Genomic DNA, 11,215 nt, shown 5'->3' with positions numbered 1-11,215 from the left:
CAAAAAGACACCCTAGAGGGGCCGAGTGAACCCTTTTTGGGGGGACCGGGTATCCTAAAACGGGACGGGAAAGGGTTTAGGGTTTGATTAGGCGGACCGCTACCGCGGATCCGGCTAATCCAACCCTAAACCCTTTCCCTTGCCTCTCATTTGAAGGCGGCAAGACAAAATTACACCCTAGAGGGGCCGAGTGAACCCTTTTGGGGGACGGGATTAAAACTAGGGGGCTGAGTATCCTAAAACGGGACGGTGAAGGATTTATGGTTGGATTAGGCAGACCGCGGTCTGCCTAATCCAACCTTAAACCCATTCCCTTATTTTAAGAGGATAATCTTTGAAAGAAATGCGGGTTTAAAGCTTTGGTACATCGTTACATAGTAATATGGACATTTGTAAAATGTTGAAGGTACATTACAGTTGATCAGTCTTGTAACTGGCTTTAAATTAGAAAGGGTCAATTCTAAACAGTTAAAGCTTAGGTAGATATAATAATTTAGATTCAAATAAACATTCATAATAAACTGCTAATATGTTCTGACAATAATACTTAATGACAACTCATATGTTTCTAAACTTAACCGCATATTATAATTATACATAAATTAACATCAAAGTTCTTAACCCTTTCTGGGTTTACTGCAAACAGATGGATGAACACTGCTCTCACCCTCCAGCAAGTCCTCCTTTAGATGTTTCTTATAACCGTCTATTAATTCCAAGCCTTCACGACTGCTGGCCATGGTATAGTATTTTCACCATCAAGAAGAGCATATGATTCTCGTACAGCCGTGACACCGGTTAGAAACTGACGGTCCATATCAGCCTCTGTATACTATTTTTGTCTATTAGCTTCAAGTTGTCGGGCTATGCTGTCTCTTTCAGCCGTGATAAACATAATCTGCGCTTCAGCAATGTCCAGCCTCTGTTGTAGTGACTTTGGAATCACTTCAGCTATGTCCAGTTTCTCGTACAACCCTTCATGATGTTCTTCTAATACTTCGTTTTTTACCAAGCACCTCAATAAGATATTGATCCAGTGAATCTCTTTCACGTTTCATTTCAGCGAGATCATACTCAACGTTAGCGAGTTTTTGCTCGATATCCGACATTATTTCCATATTGGTAAAGGAACTCATATTCTGGTTCAGGCAAAAAATAAACGTATTTTAAAAAGAGTGACAATAAACTTAGATTTTGTAATTAGCACACTAGTTTAGATAAGTATTTATAGTGAGTTTTATATATAAACTGCTTTGGATAAGAATAGGAGAAGTTGCAATTTATGAGTGTAGTATTATTTGTCTTTTCACATGCATTAGTTTACAACTGCCATTTGACACATGTCTCATTTAATCAAATAATCATGAATAGTGGTGTCTTTTCACCTGAATTATTTTACAACTTGCATCTGCGAGTGTAATTATTAGATGCATTAATTTATATTATTTAATTTAAATGGTACATTGTTAATGCACGTAATGGACATTGTAAATACAGTGATGGGACAATTCTTTTCATGATGTATCGAAAATTCAAAAATTACAAAAGGTACTACGTCAATATAATGAAATATCATTAACAAATAAGAGAATGTACTTATATTCTTATATTCTGAATGGACATTGAAAATCAACAGTAGGTACAAGAGGTATGAGGTAAATATAAAACTTATACTCAAATGTACCTCAGCTGTTTATATATAGTATTACTTGTTTTGATTTAATAGAATAAAAGCAAGTTCGACCGCTGGTCGGGAAATTGATGTTGGGATAGAGTCAAAATCTTCGTCTTCACTGTCTACAACAACAAGATTTCCTAACTCGGGTGCCAAATGATATTGAAACAGGTGCAATGTCCTCCTTGTTAAGAGATTGTCTGTCAAGTAACAAAGACACCTTCGGAAAACCACTACATTATCCCTGGTAGTCGTTCTAACCCCAAATGAAATGCTTGTCTGTAATCTGCTTTCATATTCCTCTCTTAAACGGGCTTCCTCATTGTGTAAGATAAACATCTTAGCCCAACACTTGCATACTGCTTCCATGTTATGTTTCTCAGCTTGATTAACTTTTTGAAAGATTTGTAGCATGTAAGTTTCATCTTGTAGTACTGTGTTTTTTGCATAGTTGTCCTCCACCCCTGCAATTATGGCGTCCTTCCCATTGAATAGTCATCCTAGTATTGTCTTCTTTGTGTCAAGATAATGTTCAATGAATTGTTTTCTGTCTTCCTCTTCAGAATTTGTTACCAATCCCAAGCAAAATAATGACATGATTTCCTCTGTAGACAGATTTAAAATGGTTATTCCAAAATGTTCATTGAACGATAGCATTTAGAACATCATACTGTAAACTTTAAAAACACTATTAATTAAACGATGAACACTGTGAGCAATATTCGAAATTGAGTAAATTGTACAATTAGTATTTTAATTTACCTATTACTCCTATTTCATATGTTGTACACAATTTTCCTACTTGCCCCAATTATCCCAACACACGTAAAATCTCACACAATTGTAATCAGTAAATAACATCCATTTAAACTTGACATGAACATCCAATTAAACTGAAGACGATGAAAATGTAACCAACAAAAGAGGCGTGATTTTCAGGTGATTTTGTCAATGCTTTAAATCAACCAAGTATAGTTACCTAAGAAATACACCAAAAGAATGGACGAAATTCAGGACAAGTTAGTAAATGAACGTGATTACCTGGCAATGAAGAAGTATTGAAAACGAAGGTGAAGTATAACCAAAATTTATGGAGAAGTTACCTAATACTCCGTAGTTGAAAGAAGTATTTTCTTTGGAAAGATTGTTTGAAATAAGTATTCATTTTATCTATTTTAGATTTACACCTAATTGTGTGTTTTATAATTGAACATAAATTGGCTATACTTTCATAATAGGTATTATTAGGTCCACCCTAGATTTACGTGTGTTGGGGTTATTTGGGCAAGTAGAAAAATTGTGTGCAACATATGATATAGAAGTAATAGTTAAATTAAATACTAATTGTACATATTTACTCAATTTCGAATATTGCTATTTCCTTTCTTTTTCGCCTCTTCTCATATGATTTGTTTAAATATTAGTGTATACGGAGTATATTTTTTTGTTTTCCTTAAAATGAACATTCTCGTATTAAAATGACCACGCACGATATAAATTAATTATATCAATTGTGAGATCCTAAAGCAATAAAGTTACACAGGATGTAAATTTGATTTCCTTAAAATGAACATTCTCGTATTAAAGCAAGAACATCATTGATTTTGGTGAACATTTGTTTTCCTTAAAATGGACAATTGATCATTCTAGAATGTACATTATAACAAGTAGCTTGGGATGAATGCACATCCAGTACAACTTTGATGTACATACGCCAAAGATCAAAAGTACATTATCAATACAGCAAACCCAATAGACATTAACTAACGTCAGATATGTCGACAGAACAAAAGAAAACTAATAAATCATATTCAGGAACTATTTGTGAATGTCGTTACACGCTAATGCATGTCTAATATAATGTTTATTACGATGTTTGTTGTGCTCAAATGTTAGTAGCGTGCATAGGTACTTGAATCTCAGCATTGTCAACGATCTCATCTGCAAAAAAAACATGAAATTAGAATTTAATAACCAACAAAATAACATTGATTTGTTCTAAATAAGTTACAATTAAAATGTAAAACTCACAACAATTTTGGACACTCCACAGTCCCAAGTGGCTATTCTCATAAATGTTTCTATGTGCCTCATGGTGTAAATACCACAGTCAAAAATATTTCTGTTATTTCTCATTGGAAGCATTTGTTGGGAAATGTGTCCTCAACAATAGTGCGATCACATGATTTAAATATCATTATTAAATCTCATTTTAAAGAACACAATTGGGAAGTAATTTTGTTACTGTCAACTGGTCAACATATATCGGTAATGATTGGCTGACTAGAGTTTGACATTACTGTCGTGTGACGGTGGTGATCAGTTGACCCCCTAGGTCATACCTAAAGGGCAATACACTTAATTGATTATTTAATTAATCGTATAATGTTACGAGTTAATTGAATTACTTGAAAAATTGACGGACGATTTTGGAAGTAAAATTTACGTATCAAATTGAAATGTGATTAAATGAGATACGGTCTGAGTAATCGAATTGTATCATTACTCGGATGAAATTATTGTTTAAAGAAACAATTGGATTTGAATGAATTATTATAAATGCGATTTATAAACGGTAAAATATTTTGGCACAAGTAATTATGAAATTACTAAGTCGTTTTTTTTTATGTGACGTATTTTTATTAATACGTTGATTTTTAATATGTTAAAAATTACATAACAAATTTATGTCACACATGACATGTGACATGTTGACATTTGACAAAAATAATATGGATTCCATATTAACATATGTGCCGAAATTGGGAGGATATTTGAACAAATATTGTGTTTGTTTAAATTAATGGGAAACATAATGATGATTACTCATATATAGGCTTGCATACCTAATGCCTTTTGTGTAAGAGCACAAAGGCCATGCATAGGCCATTTTCCCTCACCCTACCCGGTTCTCCCTTGGAAAGAACAAGGGTTCTTTTTCTTATTTTTCTATTATGCACTATATGGAGTAGTGTGTGGAAAAATTATTATTCATTCTCATCATAAATTATTTTTAGTATGACAAAAATTAATCCTCTTCCTCTCCTATTCTCTCAACCGGTTTTGAGAGCTCAAAACCAAATATTTTTGGTTCAATTTTTCTAAAAAATTAATATCACACTAGTATTTGTAATATTAATTTAATTAAGAGGAAGCCTTGGGTATAATACATAGGGAGAGATCTTACACTTAGATCTTTGTTCTTCCATTGGAAAAGCTCAAGAACAAGAAGAGAAAGGAGATCTCTCTTGTGCCCTAATAGCCGAAATATTGAATGTAAGGACATTATTTCTCTTCTCTTTTATTAATGTTTGCATGCATAAAATCCATATTTAATTTTATGACAAATTAATTTTAACATATATGAGTATGTTAGTATGTATATAGATCTACATTTCTTTCAATCGGTATCATGAGCCATGGTTGTTTGCATGCAAATTGGTTAAAAGTTTTTCCGAGTTATATGAATAACAAAATAAAACTTGTAAAATTTGTGTTATTATGATATATCACGAAATTATTACATGCATGTTAATATTTCTGGTCCTAAAATGTTTTAGGATATTTTGGTTAATTTTACGGATTTTTATTGTTCATATTTCTCTATAATGACATTTAAATGTGATTTTATGAGTAAAAATGTCATTTTTGGTCGAAAATTAGCTATACTTCGAATTTTCACTTGATTTTTGGATATGTTGTTACATATATTATTTTGAGATAACCTGTAAATTTTTATAATTTTTGGACTTGTTATGCTCGAAAAATGAATTTTTCATTATTAAATTCGGATTTAAGAGAAAAAATAGGTTAATATGAGTTAAATTTCGAATCTGGTCATAGAAAATTAATATGTTGTCACATGCAATTTTACAAGATGTGTGTAAAATAATTGGCTATAAAGAAGTCTTTTAGCATGATTTATGAATTTTTGAAGAAAAATGGCATAAATAGTGACATTATTAGTTGAAAATTAATAAAACATAACCTATGACTTAGGAAAAACGTCTAATGTTGCATTTTATTATATTTTTCAGATCTAAAATTGAAAAGTTAATGAAAATAATTTTTCCATGTTTTTATGATTATTTTATTAAATATCGATAAACCGCAACATTGTTTTTCCGGAAAATTTTCGAAATTTTTAACCTAAGATTTTGAACATTATGAGTGTCATGGAATTTTCCAGAATGTTCATGAGTTTAAATTTCAAATTTTGAATTTATTTGAAATTTTTGGATTTATTTGAAGTTTAATAGCTTATTTTTGTAATTTTTGTCCATTTATGAACAATTTTGTAAATAAAAGTTAATTATGGTCAAATTACTAGTGAAGACTATATTTTGAGTCCTAAAAGGTTAGGGTAATTAACTTATGCATAAATATGAGTTTGTGCATTTTTGTGATTATAAAATGTTGAAATCACGCAAATCCGTAAAAACCGAGTAATATACGATATTGGCTAATTAAAGGCGATTTAGCATAAAAATTGAGCATGTTCATACATATTATAATGCTGCATTTTCTTTATGATTGTCATAATTTTAATTTATGTAATTTTGAATTATGTAATTTCACTTAGTATGGCCTTAGATTTTAATTGGTATTTCCCGAAATGTATGGGAATATCGATTCGGTTGTAATTTTTATTGTGATCTCGTATCACCGTTTTGTAATTTAATAGATTTATTTTATTTTAGTTACAAATGTATAATAGGAAATTATGTAATTTATTATATAATTTTATTCATTCCGGAGTTCCAAAAGACGGATTACTTCAAGAATGGCGATACATAAAGACGGTGTTACCTCGAGATGCGTGCCACAACCAAAGTTCAAGGGACCAATGGAGTTGGTTTCCGAATTTGTAATAGATTAAGAGTTTTTCTATTTTAGGAAAGGCCATACTAGGATTTATTTATCTTTATGCTTGCATTTTATTTATATGTCACATGCATCGCTAAATCGCCATAACTAAACATGCATTGTTATTTTATCGAGTTTATCGACCGTGTCAATTCGAATTATCGTAGTTCACCGCTTTAGTTCACTTAAAACGTGATAGATAATAAATTGACATGACCTCTCGCTAAAACAATTAATTGAGACATAGCCTTACCAAATAGTAGAAACCATGAAAACCTATTTCGTGAGGGAGTGCACTCGGCCCTACCGGGGTACAAACCTTGTTACGTAGGGGAAGTGGGTGATAAATGTCAATCCACCGAATTCATGTTGATGAGGGTTTCATCGGCCATACCGTGCCCAAGTTGATGTGGATTTGGATCATGGACACATTTATTCGAAATTTGGATTGAGCTCAACGGAAGTATTCGCGACCGTAGTTGCATGTGTTCCGGGCTATAGATAAATATTAGAGTAATTTTATCGACCAAGAGTTCTAAAAGTAGAATCGATTAAAGTGTTAATCCACCGAGTTATATTGATAAGGGTTTCATCGGCCATACCGTGCCTAAGTCGATATGAATTTGGGTCTTGGAATCATTTATCATAGTTGGGTAGAGGTCACTATGTAAATGCTTTACTTGTTGTTTACAAGTATTAATTTAACGATAAATGTTTTGTTTTCCACTATTCCGTTATCATATTGTTCTATTTCTTTACCACAATTCATATACGATATCATTTCGTTTTTGATTCAAATCTCCATTAAAATATCGTAACTAAAGACAAATATGAATTTGCTTCTAAAACCTCAAATGAACCATTGCTAAGGATCTCTTGTAAAGAGTATAGATTAAAGTTATTCATTATCAAACAGGTTTTTGATTCTTGACTAACACATCTACTTACAATGGATTGTTATTCATATACTTAATTGAATTAAGTATCTTGAAGCGATAAATTGTTTTGGTAATTAGATTTGTTGGAATTCGTAATTGACCAAAATAACGCAACCACTTCAATGATAGTTTTAAGACTAAAACGAACAAATGAAGAGTAATCTTCATAAGATTCAACTTTGCTTCTCTAAGTAAAGACTCATTGAATTGAGTGGGAGCATTCTCTTAAACCGTTAAGATGAGGACGAGGTTCAAGAAGTAAAGATTATAATGGAATTGATACAAGGTAATGTTAAAGGTAAAGTTGTTGAGAATAACGATACTAAACCTATCAATCCCGACCGAATAAAAAGTTTCTATTGTCTTAAATGTTGGACACAAGAAAGGAAACTACCCCAAATTATTGAAGAATCAACAAGTTAGTTGTGGGACATCTAATGGGACCTTCTTCTTTAAATGTTTATTTGATTAAACATAAATTTTGCTAGTAATACTTAAATCAATATTAGAAACCAATGGAGGTTTTCATCATTGTACTTGATACATAAGATGATTAGAATATGACGACTAGCAACAATGAAGTCGAGAGAAAGAGTCATTGTGTACTAAATCTAGTTTTTGGGTTTGGAGTTGTGCTTAATTATGACTATTAAGTACATAAACTCTAAATTAGAATACAAACTTGTTACGATACAAAAGAGGTTTCACTTTTGTGACCCTATACACCACGATTTGATGTATGGCTAGCCCATTATCAAGGTGAATATATTCTAAACCAAACTAGAATAATATATCATGAAGATGATGCAAGACTCAAATTGGTAACCCAAGATTAAACCTTAAAATTTTGGAATGATGAACACAAAGAGTTATCGAGTACTCTTGAAACCATTAGATTGTTAATGGTATATGCGTATCTTGTATTCAAAGCAAGATGTCTCGTGCCTTTTGGTTGAAAAGGAGATCGAGATTGTAAATCATTGATCCAAAATAGGTTGATCATTTTCTTTTACCAACGATTTAAGTTGACACTAGTGTGTTCACTTAATAAGGTAAATTGAGAAATCTTTGAAGAAGTTCAAGAGTTCTAGGAATCACGATATAGTCGTGATGGGATTATCAAAGTGAAGACTTTGATATAAGCCAAAGGAAATGTGATATAGTATCACAAGTTAATCTCTCTTAGCACGCATTATGGATTAATGTGTGGTTGGATAAGAAATCAAACGCTATTCGATATGGTTTGGACTTCAATCAAGTTACTTTGAGTTACTTGATCTTCTTGGGGATTTTATCATTTTGTCTAAATTATTTTTCCACTAAATCGAATCATATGTGATATGAAAAGGTAAGGATACCATGTTTGTAAGTTTTCACAAGAAACAAATGCTCAATTTTTCCTCTTAAATAATCACGAGTATAACGGGTTTGCGGCTCGTGAAGCTGTCTTTCTAAAATACAAGTTTATTTTTAGAAGACAGAGTGGGAGAAATTATTCAAGAGCCACAAAGAATGCCACAAGAGAATGTTATGTCGCAAGAAACTGGTCTTTCTTGGCTACATAAGACGTTTTGTGTAAGACATTGTTTCTTCAAAACCTAGGAGGTTAAATTCGTCACTTGTCAAAAAAATGATGAATTCATGCTACTTTTAAGAAAGTAAAGAGCTTATAACTTACAAAGAAATTGTTTGATTCAAGTTGATTACTTCTGGAAAGTAATGAACATATGACTTACATAAGAGTGTTTAAGTCACAACTCAATACAAGGCTTAGAGCCATGAAAATCCGAAATAAAAGGGCTTGATTAGTTGCAAAGGGTTTTGCACTAATAAAGAGAGATTTCAAGGTTTGATTGGTTGCAAAGGGTTTTGCACCAATTGAAATGCTTAAGTCTATTTGGATCTTCTTAGGGATTATGTTTCATTATGAGGTCATGAAATACATAGCGAGTGAATCTAAAACCCACTTCAATACATGTCTTGAGTTTAGTAGATTCTTGCAATCCTAAGATAATGTGAAACTTAAGAGAGGGTCTTAAGTAGGACATCAATGAGTTGGAATCAACATTATTGGATCATGTGATAAAACATTTCTCGATAAGTCAAGAAGTTGTGTTTATACATGAAGTTTAGTGGGAGTTACGGAAATTTTTAATTAGTCCGATATGTGGATGACATATTGATCATTGAGAATGATTTAAGACTTTTGGAGTATTAAAATACATCTTGAATATCCGGATTTATGAAGATAAATCCACATGATATTAGCGTCAATAAGAAGTCTTATGTTGATAAGATTCATGACTAGTTCAATTAAATTGAACATATTTGATTGATTCCATTTGCTTCCGCTGCCGGATCAATTAAATGAGTAAAGATGTATAACACTTCATATACTTTGAGTATGATGAATTGTTTTCAAAATCGAATTTAAGTAATCTTTACCAAGTAAGCTATAAAGATTACCCTTAAAAGTGCTTGCAGAAGCATTAAGGCTATGATGCAAAGTGTTTATGATGCAATATTGTGTAAGGGTGTTACACAAGTGACAATTGACAATTGAGATTGCGCATGGTTTCCGACAAAACCATAATCAAAACACATTAGGATGGTTAAGATACCATTGTGGCAATGTTAATTAAGAAGTAGATTTTCTAGAATCGTTCTAGGCAATAAAGAACAATGAGAGATATTTATAACGGAAATTGAGTACACTTGCAATCATGAGATGTGCAAGAAGGATGAGTCCCGCACACTGTGAAAACAGTGGGAGCTATTCTTAGGCTAGAGGGCACATGTCTTGATTAGATCTCGACACGTACTCAGAAAGTTTTGTAATGCAAATGTATACATTACAAAAGAAAACGAGTATGTAGTAAGGTTGAGTAAGGTACAAGAAATTGATAAAACCTACTAACCAAAGCCTTCTCAAAGGCTAAACATGATGAGTCATGTCATTTCAATTGAATTGAAATGAACAACTACGTACAAGATCAAATTAGATTATAGAACATGAAATAGTAATCAGGCATTGACTATTCATGTGTGATAATCGCATTTGTCGTTCGAGTTTTATTTTAAAACTCTTTTATTATACTTTGTTACATCCAAACGGGTTGTAGAGACAACGTTGAACCCCGTTAAAATGAACACGGATTAGCATTGTATTCGCCCATAGTCACTTGTATGAGGTGACGTCTCGAAGTGACTAGAGTGTGATGCGATTGATGGCAAGTTCAAGTGCCATACAGTCATGTGAGATGACTAGTCGATCACATAGGCGGACTGTTAGGAACACCTTGTCGGGCCTTATGACCGCTTATAGAGTTCTCGCAAATTTATATAGCCTGGTCGTGGCGAGAGCTGCTATAGTATTCTAAAGAGTCGATTCTTTTGACTAAAGACTATTCACCTAAGATGGCACGATTTCGATTAACTTTGATTTGTGTTACTACGACCTTCGTAAATGGGGTCAAATGGGCATATTTTGGGTTATGATGGTGTGGCTAGTCGAAGGGAATGAGTGCGATAGGAATTGTCCATCCCCTTGTCGGGGTTATAACAATATCTCGGGGCCACTCGAGGAGTAATGAATCGTAAATGCGTGGCCACGCTCGGAAGGTATCCGAGTGGATAAATCCGGTCAATCGCTTATTCTCCGGATCGAGGAAACCACTCTCGATATGATCACTTGCAAGTACGACCGAAAGACACCTTGCATTGAGTGGGAGATAGT

Source organism: Silene latifolia, chromosome 9 (genome assembly GCF_048544455.1).
Source record: "Silene latifolia isolate original U9 population chromosome 9, ASM4854445v1, whole genome shotgun sequence".
NCBI classification, from domain to species: domain Eukaryota; kingdom Viridiplantae; phylum Streptophyta; class Magnoliopsida; order Caryophyllales; family Caryophyllaceae; genus Silene; species Silene latifolia.
The sequence above is the reverse complement of the archived record's forward strand: the minus strand, read 5'-3'. Positions refer to the sequence as shown.